The sequence below is a fragment of the Drosophila rhopaloa genome, unplaced genomic scaffold (genome assembly GCF_018152115.1).
Source record: "Drosophila rhopaloa isolate 14029-0021.01 unplaced genomic scaffold, ASM1815211v1 contig_4, whole genome shotgun sequence".
In the NCBI taxonomy this organism is placed as follows: Eukaryota; Metazoa; Arthropoda; class Insecta; order Diptera; family Drosophilidae; genus Drosophila; species Drosophila rhopaloa.
Window position 1 is genome coordinate 110,259 of NW_025335134.1, and position 16,312 is coordinate 126,570.

At 37.7% G+C, this 16,312-nt stretch overlaps 1 protein-coding gene across 2 annotated transcripts in view; it reads left to right on the top strand.

Moving 5' to 3' along the window:
* Window positions 1-1,773: 1,773 nt before the first annotated feature.
* LOC108038995 (protein argonaute-3) overlaps window positions 1,774-16,312 on the top strand; it is a 555,323-nt gene continuing 540,784 nt past the window's right edge. For both annotated transcript variants that reach the window (XM_044461511.1, XM_044461512.1), the window contains exon 1: window positions 1,774-1,891. The gene's annotated coding sequence lies outside the window, so the exon portion shown is untranslated. The remainder of the gene's footprint in view (window positions 1,892-16,312) is intronic.

The window sequence follows — 16,312 nt, forward strand, 5'->3', positions numbered from 1 at the left end:
TCGCCTTCCCTGAACATCACTCTAGAGCACAACATTCTCAGCCTTCCATACCTTCACCGCTTGAGTGAACGTAACTTCGAACATATTAAGCAATTCGGGGAAGATATCCACGCCTATCGTTCACACCAGCTAATGCTAATCGCAGGAGCGATCTGCTGCGCGTTGATCTGCGTCGGCCTCACTTATCGGCGAGTCACCCAGGCCAGGAGATCCACGGCCCAACTAAGGGAGGTGATTGCCCAAATAGGGTCGGCCGAGGGCGGCCTTAATTCTGAGGGGGGAGCAGTTAACTAAGTTAACCGGGCGACGGCAATGACCGATCGTCCGAAGGCTCGCTCCGGCCAAATTGCTGACACAGCGTCTGGCCGGAAGCTCGTGCATAGCCGGCAAAGACTACCCATTGGAGTGGCCGCTATGAGACTCTCTTTTGTTAGCTTTAAGTTTCAGTTTAGATTTGACTTTATATGAATAAAGAGCTGTCGCTCATATAAATTATACTCCGACAACCATCGTTAAATTCTTATTACTGAAAAACTGCCTGAGTCCTTAGGCCAGCAGGTAAAGAAGGGCAGTCACCCTTCCAACATAATCTTCGTAATTCATCTTGGAGAATTCTACGGCCAGCCGGCCAACTACCACAGCGGCGGACCTTGCCACCCGCACCCCCCTGGATAAGCTGCAACTGCGAGGGACGACCCGTGGGATATTTAAATATTTAATTTGCACACATACATTGGTCGGGTGTCGCAGTATGCGTGCAAAAGAGCGGCTGGCTTTAGAGCGCTCTCTCGCTGGCTTTTGGGCAGAGAGCGAAAAGCCAGTTGAAAAGCCAGCACAAAAAATTCGTGTGCAAAAAAGTTGTGTGGCGTTACGCATCTTAGAGATTATATTGGTCTTTGGTCGGAGAGTTCTTCGTCACTGCATTGCAAACTTTTCACAGAAATTACTTTCTGAAAGGGTATAAGTCGAATAAATCCGGACGTTGTATATGCGTTCCATTGCGACCTTCCAACTTTTTTACAACTACCAAGTACAAAAAGCAATTTTGTATACATAGACTTATAGAATTTCTAAAAGAACACATCACACCATACAATTTTTCATTGCCGCGACTGTCCTTAATTATGATACAAAGTTAGCTTTACTGTTGTTCGGCACATTTGCAGCGCAAGCTTATGTATTTCAAAAGATAGCTACGCAGACTGTAACGCCCACAAATATGCAAAGCTCTATGGACATTGTAGAGACAGGTTGTAGATGGTATACGGTATAGTCGTTCAATATCCAACGACATACCAAACACTTTTTCAATCGAAACTTCTTCTATTATTTATTAAGATTTTAAGTGTTACGTATGTCGTCTCTCCATATCTGTGACGAACTCTTTTTAAAAATGCGAGCCATGTCAAAAGAGCGAGAAAATTGTTAGAATGTGAAGAGGATGCTGGTCGCTCGTGGCTTGCAGACTTGTCACTGCAGTTCGGCAGATAACGCCACATAAGCCCCGATTGTTAGTCGAAATGTGTCATCAACAGCTGGGTCATTTTGGTTTTGAAATTGGGTAATTATCGGGTACCTTATAGTTCATTGTTTATTCTAAAATCAAAACAAAAACACGCTGTTTTACTATAACTTAAAGGAAAGATTCGGGCCTGCCCAAGAATAAGCGGTCATATTGCATGAATGAGTTAACCGATTTGATAGAAAACTTGATTCAGTGTAAGTCGGCTATATGGCATAGGAGCCGTGCTGATAAACGTAGCCTGTAGGCTGTAAATTGTTGATCGATAAAAATAAATGCTTGCAAATGGTTCTCTCTAATAAATGGTTAATGGTTCTTTTCTGGTTAAATTAATAAAACCCAAGCCTATTTGGTAAATTATATTAATTGGTAAGTGCTGTACAAAAACTAAGTTTTCTGTGATTAAAGTTATAACAATTAATACTAGAAAAATGGTAAGAGGGTTATTAAATGAATGGTTTGTAAATATGTAGGTGTGCAATACATCGGAGTCATTCAATGCCAGGAATTAATTTGATGATTTATTGCTAAAAGGACATTTTACTATTTACATATTTGTCGGGATTGTTTATCATCGATCAATAAGACCCTAATTAAAAAGCATAGGAAAGTATTATGGCGGCATAGGACGACACGGACAGTATTAAACCGCAGATGGACCACAATATTTTCGTCGTGCAAATTACTAATACAAATAATGTGCTAATATGGCATAGTATGCGTGGTGACAACTGTATTAACTGATGTCCATTAATTGCAAGATGTTTCGTGTGATTAATAATTAATGCTGCAAAAAGACTTACTGAATAATCAAAGTGTTTATGATATTTTGTTAATTATTTTTCTTAGTGTGTATGTACATTGAAGCTTATCGGAATGACAAGTTTAGTTTTTCTGGTAAGTTTACCGATGTACATATGTACATATCTACATACAGTGGCTCACAGCTTATTTCGTGCAGACCTAAACTTGAAATTCAAAATCATAAAGCTGGCAAACTATACGAGCTCAAAGAAGTTGGGTCGGCTAAAATCGATTTTTCGAAAATTGAATAGCTTATCGTTTGCCCATAATTGCCCACTTCTTAATTTTTTTGCCCACTTCTTAATTTTTTTGCCCACTTTTAGTTTTGAAAATATGGAATCTTCGAACATTTTCGAAAACATAAAAGTTGACCTTTTCAAATTTTTTTTTTTTATCGCAAGAGAATCGTTTGCTCACGTTTGCCCATCTTTTAAAATTTTGAAAATATTAATACTTTTCAAAATATTCGACTTTTAAGTTTTGATCATATTTACCTGCAGAAAAAATTGTTTGCCCACCCCTTAAAAATCGTTTTTTCGAAAAAATAAAAGATGCCCATGTTTGCCCATCTCCTGAAATTTAAGAATTTAAAAAAAAAATCGTTTGCCCACCTCTTAAAAATAGTTAATTTTGACAAAAACGTTTGCCGATGGCTTAAAATGTGATTTCTTAACAAAACACGTTTGCCCACCCCTTAAAAATCGTTTATTCGAAAAAAAAGGATGCTCATGTTTGCTCATCTCCTGAAATTTAAGAATTAAAAAAAAAAATCGTTTGCCAACCTCTTAAAAATAGTTAATTTTGACAAAAACGTTTGCCGACGGCTTAAAAATGCGATTTTTTAACAAAAAACGTTTGCCCACCCGTTAAAAATCGTTTTTTTTTTTTAAATAAAAGTTGCCCATGTTTGCCCATCTCCTGAAATTTAAGAATTTAAAAAAAAAGTTGTTTGCCCACCTCTTAAAAATAGTTAATTTTGACATAATGTTTGCCCACGGCTTGAAAATATAATTTTTTAACAAAAAACGTTTGCCCACCCCTTAAAAATCGTTTTTTCGAAAAAATAAAAGATGCCCATATTTGCCCATCTCCTGAAATTTAAGAAAATACTTTAAAAATAATTAATTTCTTAAAAATAGTTAATTAAGATTTTGGGCAAACGATTTTTTTTTTAATTCTTAAATTTCAGGAGATGGGCAAACATGAGCATTTTTTATTTTTTCGAAAAAACAATTTTTAAGGGGTGGCCAAACGTTTTTGTTAAAAAATTACATTTTTAAGCCGTTGGCAAACGTATTTGTCAAAATAAACTATTTTTAAGAGGTGGGCAAACGATTTTTTTGTTAATTCTTAAATTTCAGGAGATGGGCAAACATGGGCATTTTTTATTTTTTCGAAAAAACTATTTTTAATGGATGGACAAACAATTTTTCCTGCAGGTAAATATGATCAAATCTTAAAAGTCAAATATTTTCAAAAATATTAATATTTTCAAAATTCTAAAAGATGGGCAAACGTGGGGAAACGATTCTCTTGCGATTAAAAACAAAAAAATTTAAAAAAGTCAACTTTTATGTTTTCGAAAATGTTTGAAAATTTTCTAAGATTCCATATTTTTAAAACTAAAGGTGGACAAAAAAAAAATTAAAAAGTTGGCAAACATGGGTAAACGATTAAGCTATTCAATTTTCGAAAATTCGATTTTAGTCGACCCAACTTCTTTGAGCTAACTATACGGAGTTTGAAAAAGATTTACACTCATGGACAAAATAATAGGTGTGTGGTTTTTCTCTTTTTTAATTTTCTGTTTCTAATTCATATCTTCTCTAATCTCAACAAATCATATTTTTTTCAATTTTCTATTAATTGTCTTAAAAAAAAAGTAAAAACAGGAGTTTTTGGAGACAACAATAGACAAAACTCTTAATTTAAACATATTAAAGTCCAATTTGCTGCAAAGTGCAGAAAATCTTGGGGATTCGTGATGACTGAAATAAGTTGTGAGCCACTGTATGTACACTTGGTTATTTTAACATCTAATTGTCAAAAACTTTATAACCGTATTAATACATCCTAAGAGTTTAAAAATTTATTTAGTTTGCAGTGACGACACAATTAACACAAAAAAATTTAATAACTTCTAAAATAATGTCGCGATTTTAAAAATGTTTGGTGGGTATATAGATATTGATCAAATAAGTTTCAAGTGTGGTGCCAACATACAAATATCGCCCAATAACTGGTCTCTATCATGTCTATAAAGATTTTCATAGTTTTTGGGCTTGGCAAATTTTTAAAAATAAGGTCCGGTGCGTACCCAGTGGCCAAAAAAAATTCCATCCATAAGTTTAACATCTCTGTTTCCACAAATAAACGAATTTTTCTCAACAAAAAAAGCTAGCACCTATAAAAAAGAGCCGTTCGCAGCCGAGCTCCGCAGAGTCCCCCAAGAAAAAAGGTTTTGCAGTGAACTGCATAGCTCTTTACTGGATCATCAGAAAAAAAAAATTGTTTATTACTTAACACTTTGAAGTCAAAAACGTGATTTTAGCCTAAAAATTCGATATATTAGTTATTATAAAAGGAACAAAAATCAATCAAAAAAACTCGACGTCAGTACCTAAAGGTTTAGGCACAGAAATAGTGTGCAACATTTCAAAACGATTCGACCAGTAGATTTTTGCAGGATCGTGTTCACCGACTTTGAAATGGCAACTTTTCACATACCCAAAAATCGAATACAAAACGAGCTAACTCACCTACGTTCAACTACCTATAACTTCGGAAGTTTTACTCGGATCAATCTAAAATTTTAACGCAATATTCTTCAAATGTTGTGCATTCAGAAAAAAAAAAATTTTTTAAATAGGAAAAAACAAATTTTAATATCATTCATAAGTTGGCGCCGCTTCCGTTATGTTGAAGCCCGATGGGTGTTCAACGGGGCCGGAAGCGGCGCCAACTTATGAATGGCCCGCCGGAAAAGGCCTCCTCCACTAGTCCACACGTCGACGACCCTGACCATGCTGTCCTCCCCTGCGTGCCTGGCGACTATTCTGCCGAGGAGCCATTGTTGGGGCGGCAGGTTGTCCTCGACTCGGCGACGAGGACGAGATCTCCCTCGCTGATGTTTGGCTGCTGCTGGAGCCACTTGCCCCGGAATTTGGAGGCCCAGGACATATTCCTGATCCAGGGTCCGGAGTGCTGGTGCTCGGGAGTCAGCGCCTCTCCGTCGCTTGGGTCGTTGCTGATCGCTCCGAGAGGCTGGGAGTTTATCACTGCCTCGATTCCCACGAGGACTGTCCCCAGCTCTTCTGCGCTTAGGAGCGAGCTCCGCCCATGTGCGGAGCCTGCGGTGGTGTGAACACAAATTCGCATCTGCTTTTTGATGCGAATTCGCGTATCGCGTCTCTTCGTCCTCTATCCTCTCTCGAAGGGCCGGAAATGGCGACTCGCTCCGACGAAGTTCGTCCCGTTGTCGCAACGGACGACTTGGGGACATCCTCGGCGCCCAACGACCTTTGAAAATCCAATAAAAAGGAATCTGTGGTTAAATCTGAAACAACTTCTAGATGAACCGCTTTGGACTCAAAACAAACGAAGAGCGCAATGTAGGACTTATACGGAAGGCCTACCACGAATTTTAAATGTATAGACAGGGCCACAAAAATCAACGCCACATTTAGCAAATGGAGAGCACGGAGACGATCTGCGGGTAGATTGTGTCATTAGTCGAGGCTTACACTTAAAGCAGCGTATGCATGATCGAAATATCTGACTGCAGACCTCCTAAGCGTTTACGATCCAAATACGCTGTCGAAGGAGACTCAAAAGGGCTCGTGGACCAACATGAAAATTGGAATGGTGAAGATGCCGAACATAGCTCTGCACAAATTGGGAGCGTTTTGTCAACAACAATGGAAACTTGGCATCGTATGATATAGGAGCATTAGATAGTCGCCCCCCCCAACTCGCAACAATGAAAAGTGACACCAAGTCCCCTTGTCATTATGGATGAATGGATTCAACCGCTGAAGACTTGGGCCACCTCTGGATCCTTTACGAACTTTTTCCCTTTCTTCATGAAACTCGTACTTCTGTAATATCTCGACAATTTTTAGAAAAGCTTCATTATATTCAGTCGGCGACAACGTTTTTTCAAATACCATACTTTTGTCTTTGCATTTCCTTATGAAGCGGAACATATAAACGAATACCCGAATCAGTTTAAGGTGTGACCGAAAATCCTTCGATGTCGACATCGTAGCTCAGTCCGACCGCAGTCTTCCTCGATTCTTGCGGTAGGACTTCTTTATCTAGGTCCAATTTGAAAAACGTGAAGGTTCTGTAAACCATATTGACCATATGAATTTCGTCGACGTCAGCATCCTTTTGATCCAATAACCACTGTGTTCTGTTTCGTTGGAACCTGCCTTAATAGGGGCTTCACCTGACCACTCTTGAATTTCCGCAAATCTATTCGATACGAATGTAGACAATGAAGATGGATGAGACCGGATCCAATGAAGCGTAACTTCATAATCCGACCAATAAACTATTCGTTCGATAGGTACCTTTAATAGGGGCTTGATTCTATGACATATATATATAACCTTCTGCAGTTTTGCTACGAATGTAAACGCAAGCTCCATAAGCTCTTAAGGATGCGTCAGCAAAAGCATGTAATTGGACCGGTGACATCGGATCGGTATGCACAAACCGGGGAATAGATATTTCCTCTAATTTAGACAATGTAATTTTTATCATATTCCAAGCTGTTTCCAAATGAATTGGAATCGACTCATCCCAATCTAACTTATTAAGCCAAAGTTCCTGCAATAGGATCTTTCCTTTAATTACAATAGGACTTAATAAGCCGAGGGGGTCAAACAGCTTCGATGTCACCGATAGTATGTTCCGTTTTGTCGCTCGGAGACCCATGACAGCAGTGTCAATTTGAAATTTGAAGGCATCTTCGTTAGGCAACCACGATATTCCTAACGCCTTAGTTGACTCTGAGTCCGAGATGGGTATGGATTTAACTGTGCTCTCAGATGCGGTAACGTCAGGTGAGTTTGAAAACCACTTTGTCAATTCAAAACCTGCAGTTTGAAGAACCTGAGATACTTCAGACTTAATAGCCTTTAACTCCTCTACGCATGCAGCACCAGTCAACATATCATCGACATAAAAGTCCGATCCACTAACCTTAGCAGCTCTAGGAAAAGAAACTTTGGCAGACTCACTTAACCTTTTTAAACACCGAATAGCCAAAAAACGGGCCTGGTCCAGTACCATATGTTACGGCGTTGAGCTTGTATAATCTCAAGGACCCAGAGGGGTCTCTTCTCCACACTATAAGTTGAAACTGCCTATCTGCTTCATTCAACATCACTTGGCGATACATTTTCTTTACATCGGCGGTCAGGGCGAACCTATGCAGCCGGAAGCGCAGTAACGTTGAGTACAACTCATCTTGGATTGTCGGCCCAACCATCAAAATGTCATTTAGAGACTTCCGAGTTGACGATTAACAAGACGCATCGAAAACGACACGTAACTAGATTGACGTACTTTGGGGTCTCAGAACACATTGATGTGGGAAGTTTATCTGTAAGACACATATGACCTAAGGAACCTACTTCTCCATAAATTCTAGGTACATTTTCTTCATCTCAGGGTCTCGAGACAGCCTTCTTTCAAGCGACAAAAACCGCCGTTTTGCAAGTTCAAAGTAGTTGCCTAACTCATTTGGATCAGATTTAAATGGCAGTCTTACTTCAAACCAACCTGATGGCAAAACCTGAGTAGTCTTCCGATAGTGTTCATCTGGCATTTCTTCCAGTGACCAAAACTTCTGTAGTGTGCTGTCAATAGATACAAAAACCTCTTCACTACACTGAAACTTTTCACAACTTCTGCCGGGGAAGATGTCTTATATCTACCCGATACAACCCAGCCAAAGAGGGTTTTCTAAGGAGTTGGAAAGTCAGGACCTTGTCCAATTTGTCCAACAGCTAATAGTTCGAAAATGATTCTGCTCCTATTAACATATCTATTCTTTGTTGCTTGTAGAAATAGGGGTCTGTAGTGGTAGGTTCTTTGAATTTTCCAGTCATTGATATTGACCGACTGGTCAGATGATATCCTGATATTGATTTCAAAATCCAAAAATCGAAAGAGAACTCACTACCCTTTATACGCGACTTCAACATTGTGTGTACCTTTTCTTAACTTGAGAATTGGACTCGCCAGTACCAAGTAAGTTTATACACACTCCTCTTTACGGATCTGTAAGCGGTGAGCAAGGTCCTCTGTTATAATTCGTTTGGGACCCAGAGTGCTCGGGCCCAAATATATTCACTTTTAGTTCTTCACTTGTCGTTTAAAATAACTTGTCAAATGATGTCGCATGCATAACATGTGACGTCGTGGAAGGCTGATCTTGATTTAAAGAGGAGAAAGAATCTCTTGGGTGGTAACGCTAAACTATTTTCGACACTGTATATCTATGCAGTAAAACGTGATGCGAGCGCCCACAAACTCGACATTTATAAAATTTGCATTTAGCAACAGTGTGACCCTCTCGAATACAACTGATGCATAAGGAAGCAGATTTTACAAAGTCGAACTTTTGCATTAAAGCCCCGCAAAGGCGACCAAACTTTGCTGGGACTCACAGTTGGACGAAGAAATATAGGATATGGTCTACTGCATTGCAATTAGTGGCTGACAGAACTTTACATTCTTTGATTTCATGCTAGGGTTCAGATTCATCGATAACATCGATGTTTTAAATACTGAACCATCGATGGTTCCGGTTTAACATTTGCCCTTTAAAGTATTGGGACGTATGATTTTCAAATAATTATGTCAAACATGTTAAATAAGAAATCTTTTTACAGATGACTGATGACAAGAATTAAAGTTGCTTCCAATAAAATATTTTTGTACAAGCTTCTTGAGTCTAAATGGGTGTTCAGCAAAGCTGGACAAACTGTATTTGATCACAGAACAAGGCTTAAACCTGAAAACATCGAAAACATCGATGGCACGAACATCGATGTTTCTGCACCCTAGTTCGTGCCCATCGATGTTTTCGATGTTTTCAAAAACATCAGTGAAACATCATGTTTTTAAAAATAAAAGGCAAAACAGTACAAACGATAACAATGAGGTTTATTTGAGATCATTTAAAGTGTTTATTTTTGTTGAGGAAAAGAAGTTGATCAACAACTTCAGGTTTAAGCCTTGTTCTGTGATCAGATACAGTTTGTCCAGCTTTGCTGACACTTTTAGACTTACAGGAAGAACCGAAATATTTTTTGCAACCAATTTTAATTCGTTGTCATCAGTCATCTGTAAAATATTTTATTTAACCGTTATAGATGATACTGTGTAGATAATATTTCTTAAAGACAACGCTGACTGTTGCGTTATTTTTGGAAGACTAAACAATGTTAAAATATTATACATAAAAATTAAACATTCGTTATCATACACTTCTTTCAGGCTGATCATAGCCGTTTCATAATTACTCTCGGTGACTTGGTAGGCCTTTAAAGTTCCCAAAGCTTCACCAGAAAGACAAGAAATTAAGTGATTTAATTTTTCAATAACGAGAATGCTTTCGTCTTGATCAACGAAAGTTTCGAAAGGCTAATGAAATTCTTCAACTCCGAATATTTGACGTTGAATTTCGGCAATGCCAAATTCGGTAGTCGAGCTCGAGTTAGGGCTACCGAAGCTGATTATTAGCTATTATTATTTTGGTTTCGCTTGCCGTCTTCAAGGCTGAGATAAGCGATATTATTTTTGCCTTGGTTATTATTGAAAGATCTTTCAACTCTTCTGCGAACTCATCGCCATCATTTAAATCTTCTATCTGTTTTGTAATTAATTTGCCTTAATAATTGCAGCATTTAAAATCTCTAGCCGACAATTAAATTCCAATCGGAATCTGGCCGGCTTCTAGTCGATCATTTAATCGGCGGATACTCATAACAGGTTATCTGAGTTTGTTTTTAAGATCCGCAAGAGGTGTTATTTTGGCTTATCTGGACTCATTCGAAGATAAATAAATATATAAGTTAAAAGATTGATTATAATTTTATTTAAAAAAAATCAAACTTTTCTTTATTGAGTTGGATTAAGAACTGACTTTAATTAAGCTAAACAATTATTCATTATGACTACGCGTCGTTCCATCGCTGCCGCCGTCTCTGCCGCTGTTGCTGCTTCTGCTAACGTTCTTTGTTATTATTGGTTGCTGCTATTCTTCGCTGTCGCTGTTGGCCAATTTTAATTGTCATTGGCCAATGCATTAACGTTATAGTTTTTGTTGTATGCACTTGGCCAAGTTCGATCAACTTTGGAAATTGGCTATTCTGCATTCCCACGATCGCTGACCGAAAGGTGCAAGCTCAGCGCACGTGGCTTAGCTCGTGTGAACTTATTGGGGGCATTTGTTGTGCAACCAATGCTTACTCTTACTTATGTCTGGGTCTTCATATAATTTTAGGTGTTAACTCTTCCCTCCTTAAACGCGACTGTCCTCGGTCGCAACGACGTAGAGAATAGGTCCAGAATGTGGGGGCTTTTCTTGCGTTTCTGGCACGGAAGCTGATGTACTTTCCGTTGATTTACGTCTTCGTAGGAGTTCCGTGATCGATCCTATTATTAGTAGAAGTAGAATGATGGCCGATCCGTAGCTAACGGAAGATTCTATAGTTGTTTTGCTTCTTAGTTTTTCCAGCGCTTTTGTGTTGTTTATATTGAGTTCCTTGACCATTTGTAGTGAGAGAACTTCCTCTAACTTCGTCTTTTCTCCCATTAGTTGGAATAACGGTGGTTCTGGTTCGACTAAGTTGACTTCTTTTGATTTGTAAGTAGTTTCGCCAATAGTTACTGTTGAATTACGGTATTGTATTATAAAGGAGCCTTGCAGTTGTAGAAGTTTTTCGTCTAGCGAGACTGGCCCATTGAAGTTGTTCAGTAGTATGGTGCCTGGCAGTATTTCCTCGAAATCTGGTATGTGTTGATTGTTGATCATCTTACATTCAGGTTCTTGAAGGTTCAGGAGAGCGTTTACACAAGTGTCATTGCTTAAATCTAACAAATTTTCTGAATTACAAATTGTCTTATCATTATGGGATTCGCAAGGTTTTTTAATTGCAAATAATTGTCTCTTACACTCTAACAAATTTTCGTATTTTATATCATTGATTATTTGGGCTTTTTTTATTGCTTTAATTTTTAAAGTTCTACAATTATCTGTTTTAATTGTTGGGAGGCTAATAATATAGATGAGGTCGTTGCCATTTGTGGCTAATTTAACTTTAGCAAATTCCAATAATTCTTCTATGTTAAAAAATAAGTCATTTTCCTTTTTAAAGATATCTTCCACTACTGTGGTTTCTGTGCTTGTGAATACAAAAGAGTTTATTGTGTTAGATTTGGCCCATGTAATTGCGTATATTATATTGGTTATTTCTTCTTTTATTAATTGAATTTTATACTTTAAAATATTTGCTTTCTGATTTACTTTTCTTCCGAGCTCTGGGTAACTTTTAGTATTGCGTTAGTTGCATTAGTAAGTTGGTTAATTTTTTGGTTAATTAATCTGTTAATTACTACTTGTTTATTGTTGTTTTCTAATTGCTCATTTATCTTATTTTCTAAGATCTCATAATCGTGGTGGTCTGGTGATCCCGCCAGCCATTTCCATGCAGTACCTATTGCTTCTATTGCCCTTTTTTGTCTTTTTTGTGTTTGGAGAATGCGTAAATCAGTATGAATCTGTTTTAGTTCGTATGAAAGGTAGGGGTGTAATGGATGAGATGAGGTGAGTGAATGAAATGAATCTTCTAACTTCGCCAGAGTTTCTTCATAGCTGTGTATGTTAAAGATGTGGATGATTTTAAATGTTCCGTCTTGCTTAGCCGCTAATCCGGTTTCGAGTGAGATGATTTGTGAGTTGGAGTAGTCGAGCACTGTGGTTATCCCCAGGCATGTTGGTAGAAATAGCCTGAAAAATTATGTTCTTATATTATTTATATGTATGATTTTTCCGGTTTGTGTTTTAATAGTGGTCATTTTGTTTTCTGCCACTTTCTCAGCTTTGTATCTAGGTGCAAGTTTAGTTCCTAACCTTTTATCTATTTTTACGTGGACTACATCGCCAGGGTTAAAAAGCATTGGTTGTATTTTGTCTCGATTGTGATATTTGAGGTCGGCTGTTTGTTTCTTCTGGATTTTCTGTTTAATTTCTTCTCGATTTTTTTTCTATGTCTTCTACTGAACTGGAGATTGTGCTTCTAAAAAATATATTTATGGGGCTTTCTTTTGTTACAGAATGGATCGATTTATTATATTCTTGAACTGCTTTAAAAATTAAGTCTTCAAATGTTATGCTCCCGTTGTCTTTTTTGAGGCACCGCATGATTTCTGATAGGGTTGAATGAAATCTCTCTATTTGTCCGTTACTTGCCGATGCATACGGAGCAGTCGTGTGTACTGATATTTTGAGTTCATCTTCTAACATGAACTTGATTGCTGCTGAGCCTAATGAGCGTTCGTTGTCCATTATTATCCATTTCGGCATACCGAAAGCAATCAACATCTCCCTCAACGGATTTTTAATATCTTCAGATGCCCTTGACTCTAAAATTTTTATTTGAGCATATTTAGAAAATTTGTCAATACCTGTTAAGATTCTATGTTTTTCTGTAATATAAATATCAATGTGAACTATTTCTCCTGGATAATTAGGAATGGGGGTTGGTTGGATTTCTCCTCTTGGGGGGTGTCTATCATATTTTGATTCTTTACAAGTTTGACAGGCTTGAACTATTGCTTGGATTTTCTTTATTGCTTGTGGAAAAAAATAATTTTTTAAAATTTGTATTTTATTTTCTTTTGCTTCTCTATGGGCTCTTTTATGTTCGAGGGTAATTATTTCGTTTTGTTGAGATTCTGAAGTTACATCGTCTATTTCGTTTTGAGTAAACCTTATTTTGTACGAGTTGAAATATATAGGGTAAATGTTTTGAATTTTTCCCATTACTTCTTCGGATGTAATGATTCCGTTTATAAGTTTAGGGTCAAGTCTGGTAGTTAGAATTGCTATAAGTTTTTCTTCTGTGTAGGACTTTTGTTTAATTATATGTCTGTGGTATGTTGGAAATGGTATTTCAAAACTGTAGGAATCTGTGTCAGCTGTCAGTAAGTATATCTGATTTTTAAATACATTGATTGGAGCTTCTACCGAAAATATGAGGTTGTGTGATGAGCTTTCGTCGCTGTGGACTGATCCTGAGGAGCTGATTGAATTTATTTCAGCAGGGGCTCGGGATAGCGCATCCGCTACTACGTTAGCTACTCCGGGCTTATACCTGATCTCGTGGTTATACTCTCCAATGAGATCTCTCCAGCGTTTTAGTTTAGCGTTATGATTGTTTACGCTATTTGAAAAACTCAAGGGTTGATGATCCGTGTATATTACCACCTTCGAATACCCGTAAAGGTAATGTCTTAAGCTCTGGAGAGCCCAAACTATAGCAAGCATCTCTCTTTCGTTGGTTGCATAGTTTTCTTCGGTTTTTGACAGGGTGCGTGAAATGAACGTTATTGGAAGCTTGAAGCATCGGTAGTTAACTGGAATTCTTTTCCGAAATCTGGATATGAAAGGGTTACATCCCTGGAGACGAGGGTATTTTTAAGTTTTTCGAACGCTGTAATCGCATCTTTGCTTAGGTTAATAGCAGTTTTGCTTGACTTGGTCTTAGATATACGGCCTTCTTCGCCTCTTAGGAGAATGGTTAGGGGCTTTGCTATTTTTGCATAATCTTTTATAAACCGCCTATAATAACCTGTCATGCCCAGGAAAGAACGAAGATCTTTTAATGTTTTTGGGACCGGAAATTTTGTAATCGCTTTTATTTTTGCTGTATTTGTTATACCCTTGCAGAGGGTATTATAATTTTGGTCAAAAGTGTGCAACGCAGTGAAGGAGACATCTCCGACCCTATAAAGTATATATATTCTTGATCAGGATCACCTCCTGAGTTGATATAGCCATGTCCGTCTGTCTGTCTGTTTCTACGCAAACTAGTCTCTCAGTTTTAAAGCTATCGAATTGAAACTTTGCACACACCCTTCTTTCCTTTGCACGCAGTATATAAGTCGGAACGGCTCGGGATCGGCCGACTATATCCTATAGCTGCCATATAACTGATTGATCGGAAATGCCATAACTTTCGTGTTTGTAAAGTTAGGAAGTTGGGATTTTCTATGGGTTTTAAATTTGGTTAGTCAATCCGAGCTACTAAATTTCATAAGGATCGGCCGACTATATCCTATAGCTGCCATATAACTGATTGATCGGAAATGCCATAACTTTCGTGTTTGTAAAGTTAGGAAGTTGGGATTTTCTATGGGTTTTAAATTTGGCCAATCAATCCGACCTACCAAATTTCATAAGGATCGGCCGACTATATCCTATAGCTGCCATATAACTGAACGATTGGAAATGCCATAACTTTGTTGTTGTTAAAGTTAGAAAGTTCGGATTTTTATAAGAGTATTAAGAATGCATCATATAAATAATTTTGGAGAATATAATTTTACAGAGTATTCTTCAAGGGTATATCAACTTCGGCTCCGCCCGAAGTTAGCTTTCCTTTCTTGTTTTAACTCCATTTTCTGATATTGTATAACCCAAGAAATCTACTTCGTTTTTGAAAAAATGGCATTTATCTATTTGGACTCTCATGCTTGCGTTTTGTAGGGTTGAAAATACCTTTTCGAGATTTTGACCGTGATCTACTTCATTTTTGCTAAAGACTATGATGTCGTCTACATATACATAGCAAATTTTCCCTATGTACTCTCTCAGAATGTCATCTAAAGCTCGTTGAAAAATGGATGGGGAATTTTTTAGACCGAACGGAAGTCTCGTAAATTCGTATTTTCCGCCGTTTACAGCGAATGCTGTTTTCTCTATGTCCGTGTCTTTCAATGGTATTTGGTGAAAACCACTCTTGAGGTCCAATACCGAAAAATACTTGTTGTCCCCAAGTTGTGCAATAATTTCGCCTATCTCAGGGATCGGATACCGATCTGAGATAGTAACTTCATTAAGTTTCCTATAATCGATTACTAATCTGTACTTTTTTTCTTCGGACTGACCGGACTTTTTCGGGACTACCCATACTGGTGCATTATATGGCGATCTTGAAGGTCTTATAATGCCATCTTTTAGTATCTCGTTTATTTGTTTTTCTACTTCCTGTTTTAAAGATATTGGGTATGGGTAATGTTTTCCATAAACTGGGGAATCGGACGAAGTTCTGATCTCACCTACTACTTTAGTTGTGTACGCTAACTTTGTATCAGGATCTGCAAAGAGGGTTTTGTGACTTTGTACGAGGAGATTTATAATTGATTTTTGAGACTCGGTCATATGGCTGATTTGCGGTCCAATGGTATTTACTGCTTGTGTTGCTAATTCGTGAATTTTAATTTTGCGTTTATTTCCGAGAATTAATGTATCGTTCTTCACATCTATAATGGCTCCTAGGCTTTTCATTGTGTCATTGCCCAGTATACCGTGAAAGGTTTTTAGTGTTTCTAGAAAAAAATTTCATGGGTGAATCTGAAATTTTAGGGAGCTTAAGTATAGCATGTTGTGTTATTTTAGTTGTTCCTCCGACTGAGCTAACGGAAAAATTTGTCTCATTTTGTTTTGGGTTTGGTACTATTTGGTTTTGAATATAATTTTGGTTTAAGCCCGTGTCTATTAAAAATTTTAGGATTTTTCCGTTCCCCGTGGTTACTTTAAAGTAAGGTAATGAGGAACGATTTATTCTAAGGGAAAAAATAAAGCTCGGACATATCTATGTATTCCTGCTGCTCAGTATCGTTTTGCCATACATATTCTTCCTGAAGCTCGTTTACATTATTTTCTTCTACCAACTGATAATATTC